Source organism: Euwallacea similis, chromosome 26 (assembly GCF_039881205.1).
Source record: "Euwallacea similis isolate ESF13 chromosome 26, ESF131.1, whole genome shotgun sequence".
NCBI classification, from domain to species: Eukaryota; Metazoa; Arthropoda; class Insecta; order Coleoptera; family Curculionidae; genus Euwallacea; species Euwallacea similis.
In genome coordinates, this window is record NC_089634.1 from 2336743 (window position 1) to 2354520 (window position 17778).

Sequence of the window (17778 nt, forward strand, 5' to 3'; positions counted from 1 at the left end):
CATATAAACATAAGTCTACTTCGTTACGTAGCAACAAGTTCCAATTTCAAACATTGTTTAGTTTTTTCTTTATAGTTCTTGCAGTTTTTGAAACATTTAGCTAGAATTTGGAATATAATTTACATTGTAGGACTTACATTATTGGGCATATCAAATGGTTTCCAGGGTGATATTTGTTCAGGGGTCATGCCTCCCTTTTCTCCCCCTAAACTTTTTTGCCGTGCGTATCTGACAGAATCAAAAATGCAAAATTACTTATTTATTTTGTTTAGAAACTTTTTAGTTTCTTGTACTTTTTTCGTATCTGCATTGTTTACAGAGGACAAAAATTAAAAAACGATTTTCTGCAATTCACCAGATAAAATTAAAATTTTTAAAATGAGTATGAAAAAAGTGTAGTAGACTCTGGCTTTATTCGGCCAATTTTTTGTTTTTATTAATTCTGGCAGTTCGCATTTGAGTTGTCACTTGTGTCTGTATATCTTATATTTAAGTCATGGTCCCCTAGATCGCCCAATTTAAATAGCCTAGATTTTTTCCAATGGGGGCAACTAAAATCTTTAGTGTACACAACACCAGTGAATACCGTTGATGAGTTACAAAATCGAATATTAGATGCATTTGAAACTGTAATAAATACTCCCGGGATATTCGAAATAGTACGAACATCAGTGAAAAATAAGGCAGATGCATTTGTAAAGGTTGGAAGAGGTCACTTCCAACAGTTGTCGTAAAATAATTTCCTTGTTAAGCTTATCATTATTATTTGAGTTATTATTTAGGGTCATCCAAATTTTAATTTCATTTGGTGAATTGCAGAAAATGTTTTTTTCCTCGATAATCGACACAGATACAAGAAAACTACAACGGACCAAAAATTTTATAAACAAAATAAAAAAGTCATTTTGTATTTTAGATTTTACCAGTGTCGCATTGCGAAAAAGTTTAGGGGGAAAAGAGAGCATGATTCTTGAAAAAGTATTACCCTGTAGATTATCAAAATATTTTGATATTTCCAATGATGTAGGTTCTACAGCATATACTATATTCCGTATTTTAGCTAAATAAAAAATAATATGTAATAAAATGTAAATAATAAAATGTCTCAAAAACTACGGAAGCTATAATGAAAAACTGAACATTTTTTAAAGTTTGAACACCATGTAGATAGGTAACGACGCATTTGCGAACCTATGTTTATGTGAATTTTTAGTCATGAAATAAGCTAATGAATTACCACTTTCCATATGTATGTGTATGATATTTAGGAACACCCTGTATTTTATCGTTACGGTTATTGACCATTACAGTTATTTAATAGAAATAAAATAAATCACTGTTGTAGGTACTTATTACCTTTATTACCTAATTAATTTGCTCATTCTTAGTATTTTGCTTACTTGGTGATAGAAATTTGAATAATTTCACAAAGAGTGAAATGTGTGATATGCATTTTATTTATGGCTTTGCCGATGGAAATGCCGCAAAAGCTAGATGAAATTGTCAAGAAAGATTTCTAACCCGACAGTTAGCAAATACAAAAACATTTATTAGTATTCACGAGCATCTACATCAAACTGGAAGTTTTCATAAAAGAACTGTTGGAAATGGGCAACCTCATCTAATTCCTCTGCAAATAGAAGCTATTCTTCAAGAAATCGAAGACGATACCGCACAAGCTTAAGAAAAACAGCTTCAAATCTAAACCTTGGTCATATTACAATGTGAAGGATATTAAAAAGCCAGATGCTATATCCTTATCACATACGATGGGTACAGATCCTTTTACCAGGAAATTCTCCATAAAGATTGGCTATATGTCAATGGTTTTAAAATAAAATTGCATAAAATCCACGCTTCTTAAACAAAGTTTTATTTACAGATGAAGCAAATTGTTTTAATGATGCAGTTATAAACTTCCATGAGAATCATCTATGGGATGACGAAAATCAACATGCCATAACGAAAGGCCATCATTAACAAAGATTTTCCGTTAATGTTTTAGCGAGTGTTATAGATTATTTAATAAGGCCACATTTCTTGTCGTTAAAACTAAACAATCAAGCATATAATCTTTTCCTTGAAGAAAAGTTGCCAGAATTTTTAGAATATGTTCTACTTCAATTAAGAAATGAAATGTAGTTTATGCACAATGGTGCTCCTACATATTTTAGTTTAGTTGCACGTCAATTCTTAAATGAACAGCCAGCTTGGTCTCCTCGGTCTTCAGATCTAAATGTTTTGGATTTTTTTTCAGTCACTTAAAAAGTTTAATTTACACTACACTAATTAATAATGTTGAAAAACTTAGGAATTGCATTATACAGGTGATATATTGACAGGGTGTCCCATAAGTGTTTCATTATATTTCAGTGGGTGATAGTACATTGACAAATAATATGACTCCCTATGTAAACCATATTTCAATAATGCTTCATTAAGAAAATACAGGGTGTTAAACTTTACTTAAAAAATCCAACTTTTATTTATATCTTCAAAACCGCTTGAGATATGTAAGTTAAAATTGGCATGTTTTGAGAGTTAATGGAGCATTTATTTATGCAAAAAAGTTATTTTTAATTTCACTAGAGGCGTGCGTACGTACACCTCTCAGAACATTTTTAAAGAAAAAATGGTGAAAATAAAAATTATTTTTGGAAATTTAATTTCATTTAGAAGAGAAATGCTCACTTGACTCGTCCGACGCATTGTTTGCAAGTAACATATTGAAAATCGTGTATCTTCTTAATGAAGCATTAGTAGAATATGGTTTACATGGGGAGTCATATTATTTTTCAGTGTACTATCACTCACTAAAATATAATGAAACACTTAAGGACACCCTGTATATTCGCGATACGATCCCCAACACTTCGGGCGTTTACAAACATATACGTCAGTCATTCAGATGTAGATCGAAAGCCCGCACTATCATAAAAGGAGGCCATTTTAAACAATTGCTGATTTTTATTATCTATTAGCTTAGTTTTGATAATAAAATGTTTTTGATCATGTTGCTGCTTTTTTATATTTTTCGTCATAAAATGCCATTTTTCTGAAATACGGTCCGTTTTAGAGTTTTTGACCAAGAATTTTTTTTGTATAGAAAGCATTGGCGGTTTAAAAGGTAGTTTCAAAATGCCAAGTGTCCTAATGGCGTAAAAAGTATGGACAAAAAACTTCATATAAATCTTTAAATCTCCGCTACTGGCCTATAAAAAAAAGAATTAGCGCTTAAAAGTAACCAATATTAATAATAATATGTGTACAGGGTGGCCCAAATTCGAGGCGTATCATTGGGATCTCAGAAACTATAAGAGATACGAGGTCGCTTAAATTAGGGCAAAGTTGCGCAATTTAGTGCCCAACAAAATGCTACTTCGGATGCGGAAAAATTCCGAATACTTTCGGAGATATCCAGAAAAAAATATAAAAAGATATCGTCAAAAAACTTTTAAAAAAATTATTTTTAATACTCTGTATCTCGAAAACGGTACGTTTGCGTACCTATGTTAATAGGAATTTTTTTTTACAATGAGTCTAGAAATCAAATCATTCATTTGCGTACACATGTTTTGAAGCACCCTGTAGAGGCTGAATTTTTTTAATTGAGCGCAGTGATCTCGGAAACTGTCAGAGTTACAGAGTTTCTCATTAATGGTTTAACATATCGTCAGATTCATCTAGGTATTTTACAGTACTATCTCTGTTTTGTGGTACTTACAATTTTTTTCACCATTCCAACTATTAATGAAATATTCAATTTCGTTATACAAATCGGAAAACTAGTCACATCTCAGTGAATTAATTACATTGAAAAGACTCGCTTCCTTCACGTAAGACCACGGGAAACCGTCCCAATATTTTCAATACGTTGTTTCGGAATAGTTCAAGTATCAGCTTGATCGAGCTGAAATTGTCTTTACCACATTGTTTACTAATGACCCAATCGAGAGGCTGCACTGCGAGAGATCGATGGCTAACCGGAACTAACCTGAAGTATTCAGGCTAAAGTTTCACTTTGTTGGAATAGTAATTATTTGTTACGTAATGATTAAGTACCAGCTCTGGTTACGCTGAACCCACTTCTTACAACTGGACATAAATAGAATCAGAAATTTTTTTTTTAATACACTGCTCGTCCTTTGAAGTGGGCAATTTAAATTTCTCGTAATAAAGACATTTAAAATATATTTTGATTGTCTTTTATGGACTAGCGATAATATTTGAACATTTTAGCAATTATAAACGGTCTGTATTGTAAGATTATCATTTCGGCAGGTTAAAAATAAATTCATCATTCATTCGCATTCTACTTTTGTAGAATTTATCAATATTTTATATTTAAAATTTTTTTTCTTGGAAGAGTTTCCAAATTGTAAACTCATTTTATTCAGTGTATTTGTAAAATTAAGATTAAAAAATGTCTCAACGAAGAGTTTCTCTGGAAAACCTTGCTGCTATTGTTGCAATCTTGCAGCATAAGAATCTCACACAACAATAAGTATCCCAAATATACTCTGTGATATAGAAATTGCAACACCGAGAAGACGTTGGAATTTTTTTTCCAAAATTTTCAGAAATGTTTAACTGCTCGATTATAACATTTGATTAAAATTTCAAAGAAAAATAAAAAACATTTAACTCAATTTTTATTAATAATGTATGGGGCCGCCCCTGTTATTTTCACACTCTCACTCTTGGTGGTATTGATTCTAGTAAGGGGTTGATATTTTCTTGGGATATTATGTTCCAAGCAACTTGCAATTCATGGCGAAGAGCTTCTATAGTCTACGGTGGATTCGCTAAACTTCTCAGTCTTCGTCCCATGATATCCCACACATGCTCGATTGGCGAAAGATCAGGGGATTTAGATGGCCATGGCAAAATATTAACGTGGGCTTCGGCAAAATGGTTAAGAGAAAGCCTCGCTCAATGAGGACGGGCGTTGTCTTGCTGAAATAATGTGTTTTCGAGTTGCTGAAGATATGGAAGAACATGGGGTTCCACCACTTTATTAACGTATCGCTGGGCGTTCATGTAACCCCGGATGAAGACCAAAGGAGATCTACTGTCATATGCTACAGCACCTCACACCATATTTCCCATCCCTCGATGCACATGCTTCTCAATAGAAAATTGAAAATTGTGTCGTTCACCACGTCTTCGTCTGACCCTCATGCGGCCATCATGTATCCCTAAACAGAATCGGGATTCATCGTTGAACACCGCTCCAAACGTTGACGTCGGTGTTGAGCAATAACGGATAACACACGATGTGACTGATATGATTGCAATTCGAAAGCCCTGATCCGACAGTATACCGTTCCAAGAGTTATAGGACGACCTTCATTGCCTAACCATTGATCAGCAATGGATTTCGTACTGTTGAATCGGTCCCTTTAGTGTCAGTAAGCGAAGATAACAGTCCTGCTGTTGAGGTTCCTTCGATAAACGAAACCACGAAAACAACAATTTGGTTTACGAAAGTGGACTGTATTAAATTTCACTTATATAAATAATGTTAAAGTATTGGTCTAAGTATGAAGTGGAAGTTTGCTTAGTTGGGAAGATTACGAGTTACGTTTACGATCACGTGTCTAGAGCGAGCACTGGTCAAAAAGAGCAAAATTACTGCAATCATCCCTTAAGTACTAAACCCGAGGAACTCCAACTAGGGGCGCACCAATACCAGAATCCCTTACGGGCAATGGTCGCGCCTAAGGCCATAAAATCGCCGCCATCTGGCAAATACCTATACGAGTCGCTTTCATTGAAGTATTGCGATCCGCCGAATTGCGGATCGCGGCAAAGGTCCAATTTAGAAAGCTTCCTTTGACCAGTAGCGTATTTCCCAGCCATAAAAAGTCCTTCGATATGGCCTGATGGGTACGATGGTCTGGCGCCCAGATGGAATCCTTCAAATACGTATCGATGACCATGGGCGTAACTTAAGGGATAAAAGTACAAAACAAATTAACTAAGCAAACTACGCCAAGAAACAATAACCTAAAGTCCTTAACATGAATAACCTAAAGTCCTTAACACCTGCACTTCACTGGTTTCTCTTCTGCGACGTTCCTGACCTTCCCTACCCCATTATAGATAATAACGTATGACAGTGGATTGGTTCCGGTTAAGGCGGTTGGCAATTTCCCTGAATGAAAAATCGCCTTCACGTAAGCCCACCATTCGACCTCTGTCGAATTCACTCATCTGGCGGTAATTGCCACGTTGTTGCACTCGAGGCATAATCATGTACTCAGAACAAATTGATTACAAAGAAAACTAGAGAAAACACTCAAAAATTCACCAACTCGTAAAAAATAAGTTCTGAGAATAATGTTTTAAAAACTGTTAAAAATGTAAAATATCCCATGCTTACTTGATCTATAGCGCCCAAGTTTTAATCAAATGTTACCATCGGGAAGTTAAATATTTGTCAATTTTGACCAAAAAATTCCAACGTCTTCTGGACGTTGCAATTTTTATGTCATTAAGTATATCGGGTGTCCAGGCGAATTTTCGATATAGAAGATTAACATGGGAAATTGCTTTTTTTGCGCCTGTACGAATTATCCAATTGACGAATTTTTATATGAAGATCATAGTGCGCAAGATTGGCTATCTTTCAATATGTTTTTCAATCTTCTAGTTAGAGTCGCTTTGGCTCAAATCGCCTCCAAAGTTCAAAAATTTGAATGTTCTGTGTAACCATTCGGGGCCATAATTGGTCAGAATCAATGTCAAAACACAATGTCGCAAGCAACGTAAGCATAAACACCCCATTTCAAATTAATTTTCCCTTTTTGCTGATTTCTAAGCAATTTCTAACTTATTTAAGAACTCATTCAGGGAAAAATCAATGTAAAACCTGAGGATAATTATTATGTGGTCTGTTTTGATGTCCCTACGGTAAATACGCAAGTTTCTTATTACCTCATAATGATAACACAAAGACAACCTATATCTTTTATCTCACTTACTAGACAGAATCTTCACGGGAAATTTTAAATTCAGGTTTTCCATTGATTTTTCTCTGAATTAATTCTTAAATAAGTTAGAAATTGCTTAGAAATCAGCAAAAAGGGAAAATTAATTTGAAATGGGGTGTTTACGCTTACGTTATTGGCGACATTGCGTTTTGGCATTGACTCTGACCAATCATGGCCCCGAATGGTTACGCGGGAGGTTCAAATTTTTTTAACTTTAAAGACGTTTTGAGCCAAAACGGCTCTAACTAGAAAATTGAAAAAAATACTGAAAGAAAGCCGATCTTGCGTATTAAGACCTTCATATAAAAATTCTTCAATTGGATAATCTGTACAGGCGCAAAAAAATAAAAACTAATTTCCTATGTTAATCTACTGTATCCAAAGTTCTTCTGGACACCCGGTATATAGTCTCATAAAATGTGATTAGTCGCGTATTGAAGCGTTACTTGCAATCCGACAGTGCTAAAATACGACAGGGGTAGACAAATTACCAGCAGAAAACCTCTTTGTTATTAATATTGCCAGATAAATCCGAACATCCTCTGCATCCAGAATTTGTACAAACACTGAAGTTCATGTAAACCTGTCTCCAATTAAAAGAATGCTGCATGAAGTTGGTCTTAGCGCAAGAAGACCTGCTCAACAGTTCTTCTTAAATATGGAGCATCGTGTTGTCCGCAGAGCATGGACTAACAATTCTAATGCCTGGACTGTAGCTGAATGGAGTTTGCAGATGAGTCCAGGTACGCATTCTATCACTTGGATAGGCGTATTTTTACGTGGCAAAAACGTGGCATGAGATATCACGAATGTTACATGGTTCCCACTGTTGCTTTTAACGATGACTTAGTAATGATATGGGGTGGAACCTCTTTAGAGTCACGCACCGAGCTTCGAGCTTCTCATCCTAAATCGGGCCACCATTATTACTCAACGATATCACGATATAGTTATTCATCCCATTATTATTCCTTTTGCACGGGAATTTGGTTTTATCTTTGTAAAAGATAATGCTCGGCCTCACCGTGCAAGAATTATAAATTTGGATCTACAACAGCATGATATTCCACGAATGCAATGGCCACCTCGCTCACCCGACTGCAATCCAATTGAACATGTATGGGACCGTCTCCAACGGCAACTTCATGTGCGAGATCAACTACAAAATTTTCAGCAGCTTGCTAACGCCCTCAGAAAAGAATGGCTATGGATTAAGGATTCATTCATGCATTAATTTTGAGTATGACAAGGAGAGTGCAACAAAAGGGGTACAGCAAGGGGGGACCCATCAGGTACTGACTGAGTAGTTGCAGTAAATAAAATTGTGTTCTCATCAAGTTACTTGATTAAATTTTTGTCGAAGCTCGTCTAAATTTTGTAAATATTGTCATAACAGTTTCGTTGTTAGAGTAATTTTGTTTACTTTGTGCCGGTGCTTGCATAACTTACGAAGGTATACTTTAGTGGTTTTTTTTTTAATAAAGTGTGGGTTTTTGATTTTTGGACTAATTAAAATTAACCACTTCAAAAAACACGCACTGTGTTTAGGCAGTTAGGAATGAACGTTCTCAAAATCACGTAAAAAGCACTTTAAATTGCCCTCTTAAAATTGTAAACTAATTCCTTCGCTCATTTGAGCGACTTTGTAACATTGATGGTTGCAGAGAAGTCCCCATTAATCATAAAAAGACTCGGCCTGTCTATCCATGAGTAAAAATATAGTTAGACCCCTACAACTAGCTGTTGTAGGAGTATCCTGCTACGTCTAAAACTCGCTTAACGTTCTATATTTTCTATCTACTAGTAAAAAAAGTTTCAAAAATGTATTTGAATCGTAATTAAAGACTAAATACAGGGTATCTAAAAAAACGGGCCAAGCTATAACTTAGTTATTTATGAACGGATTTTGATGAACTAAAAACCAAATAAAATAATATTTTTTAGATTATTAAATCACAGCAAAGTAAATTTTTTTTGACTCAACTTCTCCTGCTTCAGATGTTAAATTTGGAATTTCAAATAGGACTCCATATGTTTTTAATATTTTTTTATGGAAAATATTTTTATGAATTTGATGATGTATGACAAATTAGTGTTAAAACAATTTTTAACTGAAATAAATTGAAAATTGTGAACAACATGAGTTATGTAGCTGTCTGTATCCTAAATATAGATATTATGAGTTATGTGATCAGCTGTCTCGTTATGAGGCCATCTGCGTTATCCTGTGGTCATCTGCATTTCATTCCATCTCATCCTATCATATTGTATTATCCTATACAAAGATGCCTGGCGTTATGGAGAAGTGAAGCCCATATGATACCCAGCGAGAAGGGACAAGATAAAACAGCCCTTAACCATTGAAACCACATCATTCTTCCTCATAACTTTCTGTGAGCAGTTATGCTGCAAGTGTGATTATTGAAAATTAGTTTTTTAGCGGAATAAAAATAGTTATCAGTGGTGTTATTAGCGTCAATTATCAAGTGCCAATTTTAGTTGAAATTATTTAAAATTGAACAGTGAATTTCCAAGTATTCTTGAAGCACAATTCTAAAGCAATAAGAACTCCGGTCAAGTAGTAAGTTTTTATTCTACCCGTTTTTCTAACAGAGAATTACCTAACCGTAATAAATTTAAACGATTAGAAGACAACTAACGACATTAAGGATCTTTTAAAAAGCCGAAAAAATCATTACATTAGTTCCATAAAAACGTAGAACTCAACGTGTTACTTAGTGTTGAAAAGAATCTAAAAATATCAGGAAGAGAAATTGCTAAGGCATTGAAGCGGCTTTATCTTGTTCCTTTTCGTTGGGTATCATCATATGAGCTCCACTTCTCCATAACGCCAGGCATCTTTTTATAAGATAATACAATAGGATGAGATGGAATGAAATGCAAATGACCACAGGATAACGCAGATGGCTTCATGACGATACAGATAATTACATAATTCATATTGTTCAAAATTTTCTATTTTTTTTAGTTAAAAATTGTTTTAACATTAACTTATCATACGTCACTAAATTCAGAAAAATATTTTCTATCAAAAAATGTTAAAAAAATACGGAGCTCTATTTGAAATTCTGAAGTTGACACCTGACGCAGAAGCTAAAAAAAATCAACTTTGGCATTACTTAGTATTCTGAAAAATATCGTTTCATTTGGTTTTTAGTTCATCAAAATCCGTTCATAAATAACTAAGTTACAGCTTCGCCCGTTCTTTTGGGACACCCTGTATAAAAACCGTGTGTTGGTTTCCCCGATATTCCCCACGGAAGTGAGCATGTGAACCTTTCCAACAAATGGAAGAAAATGCCTTTGACTCAATAAAATTTTCAATTAACCTGCAACATTCCTTCTCTCCATCCTCGCTCGATTCACGCATTGTATTAACGCTAGCAATAATCGAAACTCAGGCAATTTACGTCAATTAGCTCGACTAGTTTAATAACAAAGTCAAATAGAAGGGAATCATATTTGTCGCGAATTTATATGCTCTAGTTTAGCTGTGCTGAAAGGAATTCGAATTTAGCATTTCCAGAGAAATTAATAACCGTAACTGTGTTCGCATTTCGCAACTCTTTGATGTTCGACGCATTAAAGGCACGCATTGTCAAAGTTGTCATTATATTCACAATAATTAATTTCGAGCTATTAAAATACTGTCGCATTGTGAAACCAGGGGAGCCATTTCTTTATAGAAGTAATAAGCGACGTTTGACGATTTCATTTAACTCGCTTTTTTTGCTTAATGACAATCTCTCAGAAAATTACTTATAAATCGTTGCAGATGCATTAAAGACCTTCCGTTAAACCGCCAACTATTAGATTCGCTTTGTGCTAGCAATTTTGCTGATTAAATATTAAATCCGAGGATATACCGTGAATCTCCTATTAAACTCTTCCTATGTTGGAGTCTGTCTGTGGCACCTGACGTTTAATAACCCTATCATTGCCAGGCTAACGTTCCCTGCTTTGTGCATCCCCTCATTTATGTAGATAACTTTTAATTATATAAATTTAAAGCTGATGCCACTTTAATGTTATTTAAAATTGCAAAGGGCAACGTTGGCCGTTTGGAAGGGATACAATTCAATGAAGTTAAGTTGGTCGTGTAAAAGAGGGAGATTACAATAAGGGGGATTAAAGGTGGGAATCTATTATATTTCATTAGGTAGTTTTAAAGTAGAGAAATTTTGTATTTTTTGAATGGAAGTTGAATTGGTAAATTGCTATAAAAGTAATGCTCCTACGAACTGCGAACTTAACCCTGGAGCAGTAGCGGCGGGTCTGCGAGGCCCGCTGCGTCATCAATTGCCCTCTTGTTGCAACAGTATTGCAGTAGTGACTCTGCGGCTCACAGTATCTTCCTAGCTCTAGGTCAAGTAGTACATGGTCCTGTCGTCAATTAATTATTATTTCTTAGTAACCGAAAATTAGCCTGTTTAGGTCTTATAGACCCGGCGCCACTAGTGGTCTTATTAATTGTGAAGTTCATTGAGATTTTATTTTTTTATTTTTTTCATAAATCCAGGTAAAACAAAAAATAAGATCTGGAAAAATATGAGGGCTTTCCTTTCTTTTCAATTATTTGTTGGACACCCAGTCAATTCGCCACGTTTCATTTACTTCCGGATTTATAATATAATAGATAACTAAAAGCCAAAAAGATATAAATCGCTCAACTTAAGGGTTGTTCTGGTTTGACCGTGAGAATTTCTAGATTGAAGTGCTCATCTTAAAGCATCATGATACAGTGGGCAATAAAACAAGTGGACAATAAAACGTTGCGAAAAGTGTAGAAAATTCCTATGTTTATCCCACGCTAAAGTTAACTGTGAAAGATGTGTCACTGGGTCGTCAAGTAAAGAATTATTTTTAATGTGTAGTATCGGGTTTTGATACTACTGTAGATAATAGGATGGTGTTTATATCTTATAATGAAATCACAGATAGGAAAGGACTATAAGTATGTGTTTATTAATGTAAAGTGAACAAAAGAGAGTATAAAGTAACTTGTGAGTTTAGCGAGCGCAGACGCGACTTCTGAGTTACCAACGACAACCGAACCCAGAAGAAAAGAGAGCTTGTACATGCCCTGCAAAATCTTAAATACTAAAACCCATGGTGATAAACCATGGGCGTACCCTGGCTAGGGTGTCATCTGCACCACCCGCCGCATCAAACCGTTACGTCTTAAGCTGGGAATTGGAACTGCCACTATAGGGCCAACGAAATTTATCAAGGGTAATTCAAATGCCGACAAAGTATATTACAGGCAGTTCCAATGCCGACCCGGTTTATTGCGTGGATTTCCAACACCGACACGGCATGGCATGGGAAGTTCCCATGCCCCAACTAATGCCCACCAGGGTCGTACCCCAGGGGTATGACAATCTTAAAGTTAATTCCTACTATCTAACATGTATCCAGCTTAAAAGTAACGCCTATCTACAAGGGACGCGATCCTACATTCGGCCATCCTGCGACGACAATTGCCCTCAATTGTCATTGCCGGAATCATATCTCTCCTCGGGACCAGATCCCCATGACTTCATTTCAACCTGGTAGCGATCGTTCCTTTCCAGCTTTAAACCTGGCCCAACTGCGTCCGTTGAATAGCCACCCAGTCTTCTTCCTCGTAGGCTTTGGCTGGTTTACGCCTTGTAGCATACAGCCACACAAACTTGCTAAACGCATAAACGATCATTATTTTACCTGGTTTATAAACTACTTCACAATTAAAATCTTCTAACAGTAACATCCACCTCGGCACTCTCCAACATAATTCATCCTTTTCCATGGCAGCAAATGCTTGACCATCAGTCACAATCTTAAATGGTATATTTACTAAATAAATTACAAATTTCTTTAAGGCTTTTATAGCGGCTAATACTCCTAACTCATAACTATAATACCTAGGTTCTGCTTCAGTCGCTTTACCACTAGCATAATACACCGGGTGAACTTTGATGTCATTGCCACCTTTCTGCATCAAAGTCTTGTCACAACCTAAACACGACGCGTCTGTGTGTAATTCTGTCTCTACCATTGCCTGATACATTTTCAATACAGGTTCATTTATTAGTGAAGTGTTTAGTTTTTCAAGAGCTTCTATCTTTCTTGCACCAAAATGAAACTGACAGTCCTTCTTCAACAAGTCAGTTAAGGGTTGATCTCTTTTAGCATTCTTCAGCATTACAAATTTTTGAACAGCCATTGTTACAAATTCCGATGGTCTTACCGGATATTCAGATATAGTATGTCCCAAGTTGTGTGTTGCTTCCGGCCTACAATTTCCAACGATTTTCCCGATTTCCTCCCTAATGTGTGCTTCTTTAATGTGCAACGAATCAACTTCTTTCATTTCGTTAATAACATTAATTTCGAAAATATGCGGCTGACGAAATTAATTGGCGCCGGCCTCATCGTCATCGCCTAACTTGCAAAAGGTGACCTTACCTCGTCGAATGCGAAGTTCAACGCGATCCAAAAAGTCTGTCCCCAAAATGACTGAAGGTTCAAGTACTTCGCCGGGTACAACATGAAACTCCACGTCAAAATCATCACATCCCAGTGTCATGCTAGTGGTAAACGAACCCATCGTTTCGTTTACCCCAGATCCTATACCCTTAAAACATAACTGCTTATTTACTAACGGGGGTGCCCCCAATTTTTGGTGCTCTCTTTCACTCATCAGTGTTAGATCGCTACCGGTATCCACTACAGCTAAGATCTTACCGCCTTTAATTGTCACTTCTTGCTGGTATTTTTCTCTGCTAGGCCGCGACGCTACATACACGCTTTTGGGCTTTTCCGCACACCCCGCGGCGATATGCCCAAATGTACCGCACTTAAAGCACTTTTTACCCTTTTCTTTCAGAGAGCACATTGCACTCACATGGTCTTCTGAGCCACAGTTGAAACAGCGCTTCTTCGCGGCACCCACTGGAATCCTATGGTTCGTTCTGCTTTGGTTGTCTGTACATCTTATCATATCAACTACTTTCTCAGTTTGTCGCGTCTTGGATTTCGTCATCTCCTGCTTCATCCTTTCATACTGGACAAACCTTTCCTTTAACTGTTTGATGTCCTTCGCGCCATATAATACTGCTATGTTTACAGCGGCGTCGGGAATACCTTCTATCACATACTGAATGACCGCCCGCGTCTCCAGATTTGCTGGTGCCGCAATCTGTAGCATTTTATATGAATATTGCTGGAGCGTTTCGTCAGGCTTCTTTTTCCTCTTGGTCAGATCTCTATGCACCTATAAGCTGTCTACCACTTCTTCAAACTCGTCTTTTAACGCCTTCTTTAATTTTACTCAAGTTTTTGCGCATCGCTCGTAGTCCACAAACAATTTGGCTGATCCTTCTAGCAACCGTTTGCAGTACGCAATCTTCTGTACTTCGTTCCATCCACACAGCACAGCCATCTCCTCGAAGTCATCCAACCATTGTTGTATATTCGAGTGGCCATCGCCGCTGAACTTTTCCAGAGATCCTTCAACGTCTTTGAAGGTTAACAATACCCGCTGTGACATATTTCGTCTTTGTGTCACTGGTGTATAACGGGCATGTTCGTCGTCAGTGTCATCATCATCTTCGTCGTCGTAATTTCCTCAGCCGCCAATTGCAGCATTCTGGACACGTGCGTCTTTGTGCCTATTACCTGCATCTTTCCCTTTGAAACTATTGACAGCTTCGGCGTCTTCATCGTCTTCTTCTTCGTCTTCCCCTTCGTCGTCCTCGGGGTCTGCTCCTTCTTCGTGGTCGGCCACGCGGTCCCGCTCAAGCAGAAGTGCCGCTCTTAGCCTAGTCAACAATTCTGGTTTTCGACCTGTTACCCTTAGGTTTCGTTGCCTGAGCTCCTCTCTCAGCTCCGAAATCCTCATTCGCGGAAGCTGGCCGTCTTCCAGCTCTACCGCAGCGACACCTCTTGCAACCTGGTCGATTATACCTTCCATGCTTCACTACTTTGTACACTCGATTAACACTTCTACAAGCACTTCCGATACGACTTCGCGCAAACCTATGCCTTTTCTATTACTGTGATCCCGGTTGAGCCCTCAAATGTAGTATCGGATTTTAATACTACTGTAGATATAGGATGGTGTTTATATCTTATAATGAAATCGCAGATAGGAAAGGACTATAATTATGCGTTTATTAATGTAAAGTGAACAAAAGAGAGTATAAAGTAACTTGTGAGTTTAACGAGCGCGGACGCGACTTCTGAGTTACCAACGACAACTGAACCCAGAAGAAAAGAGAGTTTGTACATGCCCTGCAAAATCTTAAATACTAAAACCCATGGTGATAAACCATGGGCGTACCCTGGCTAGGGTGCCATCTGCACCACCCGCCGCATCAAATCGTTACGTCTTAAACTGGGAATTGGAACTGCCACTATAGGGCCAACGAAATCTATCAAGGGCAATTCAAATGCCGACAAAGTATATTACAGGCAGTTCCAATGCCAACCCGGTTTATTGCGTGGATTTCCAACACCGACACGGCATGGCATGGGAAGTTCCCATGCCCCAACTAATGCCCACCAGGGTCGTACCCCAGGGGCATGACAATTTTAAAGTTAATTCCTACTATCTAACATGTATCCAGCTTAAAAGCAACGCCTATCTACAAGGGGCGCGATCCTACAAATGTATTATTATTTTACCAAAATAAATACTTTTTTACTTTTTTTTATTTACCAATTTAAGCATGATGTTACGAATTGTAAGGTTAGGTAAACTTCGTTAAAAAATAAAACAAGATCCTAAATAAATAATAAAAACTCTATATTTGCATTAAATTTGCTATATTTGCATTTATTTCAATCTTATTCTATTGAAAAATAAAAGTGTTTTTATTAATTTATATATATAAAATACCCTGGGTCTACTAAACCCGGCACCACTATTTACGTCAAGCTATAGGGCTGTAGCGTTAATCTAAAATAAATCTTATCAATTGTCGGTCATAATCGTACCATTTATCGGGAAATGAAAGGTATTTTTTAAACGGATAACATATGATTTAATAATTAATTTTTCTGTGGTGTGCAGAACCGGCCTTATAGGGCACGAGGTTAGGCGACGGCTTGAGACGGCGTACCCGGAAGTCCGGCCCTGATCGTACGGATAACTGAATTTAATTTTCATCATTAAATTTTGAAATCGAAACTATTTCCACTACCAAATTATTCGTGGATGATGAAGAAAGTATTGGTGTTAGGACTCATAAATATATCTATTATCAAACACCGCCGGTATGATTAATTTGTTAACACGTAGGTCCAAGTTTAGTCTGGTGGTCATCTAAGAACTTTTTCAGTGATGGTCGATTTATTTTATTTCAGTTTAATTTAACCTATAAGTTACACCCTTTGTATCAGTAATTGATGAGTCTGGGAAAAAATTAATTATGTCTCCTTTTTCTTTTCCCAAGTTGATTTCTTGAGGAAAAAGTTATTTAGGTTTGGGACACCACACGAAAGATCTCGATCTCATTCTCTAACTCAATTGACAATTTACTCGATTTCTTAATAATAACCATTTGTTTATTAGTATTACGCAGTGAACTACAATAAACCTCAATTTAAAAAGTGAGAGTTATTATTTCACGAACAGTATTTCTGAAATTGTAAAACTCAGACTGGTCCGCGAGTGAACAATCCAGTCAAACTTAATTGCCAGGAAGAATCAGCATTTGGTCCCTCGAATCTCTGTTCAAATCAGATCCTTCCGCGGACCCAACAGTTGGAACCTAAAACAACTTTGGATTATTTGTAATTATACAGCGTGAATTTTTTCCGATGGTTAATGAAGGAATCTCAGATACTATCAGTGTTACGAAATTGAATAAATGGGAAAAAGCTGCGGTTATAGATGACTAGTTGAAAAAATGTTCGTTCTTTTGAAAAAGTTCATCCTCTAGACGATACTTTACCAAAGAGGTAATGAAAGAAAATTTACCAAGAAAGTTTTACATTGATCTATAGCCGACTTATTAGTGGTTCTAAAAAACAATACAAATAAAAAATTGTAGAGAATTTTACCGTCCCAAATTAGGCTAATACATGGATTCAAACTGGCCTCTTTCATATATTTGTAATGTGAAGTAAATTTCGTTTCTATATGACTACCTAAAAAAATTACTTTCATCATACTTTATCCTACCCGAAAACATCGTTTTAATTTTTGGAGAGGAAATATCCTATTACGTCAACTTTTGTCTTCAGAGACGAAAGTTTAACAATAGCACGTGAATGCAGCCCACCAATCATGCGAGCATTGTTGAAGAGAACTAAAACACAGCACTAAAACCTTATAGTAACATATTTTAATAAATTGCTTTTCTAGCAACAACAGTCTATTGTCCTTATAGAAATAATTTTTTTTTTCTATGATCGTGTTGTAAAGTCACTTTACCGCATATGTGCTGTAAAAAGTTTTATCTCACGCAAATTGAAGTGGTATGTGCCAGTGTCAGGAATTTTTAACTCTGTCATGCATGCGTAACGTTTTGCTACCCGTGTTCATATAAAAGTTTTATTGCATGCTTCTATTTAATTGATCTCACAGAACACAATAAAGGTCTTACGCTCGTAAAAAATATTTTACCTGACACGTATGAAAGGGTCACTACAGAGACGTCATTAAATCGAATCACGATCAGTTAACACCAAATCGATTGGTTTTCCATCAAAAATAACCTCAATAATACTGGGATTTGCGTATATGGTATTATTTTTCCTCGTTTACCAAATGTAC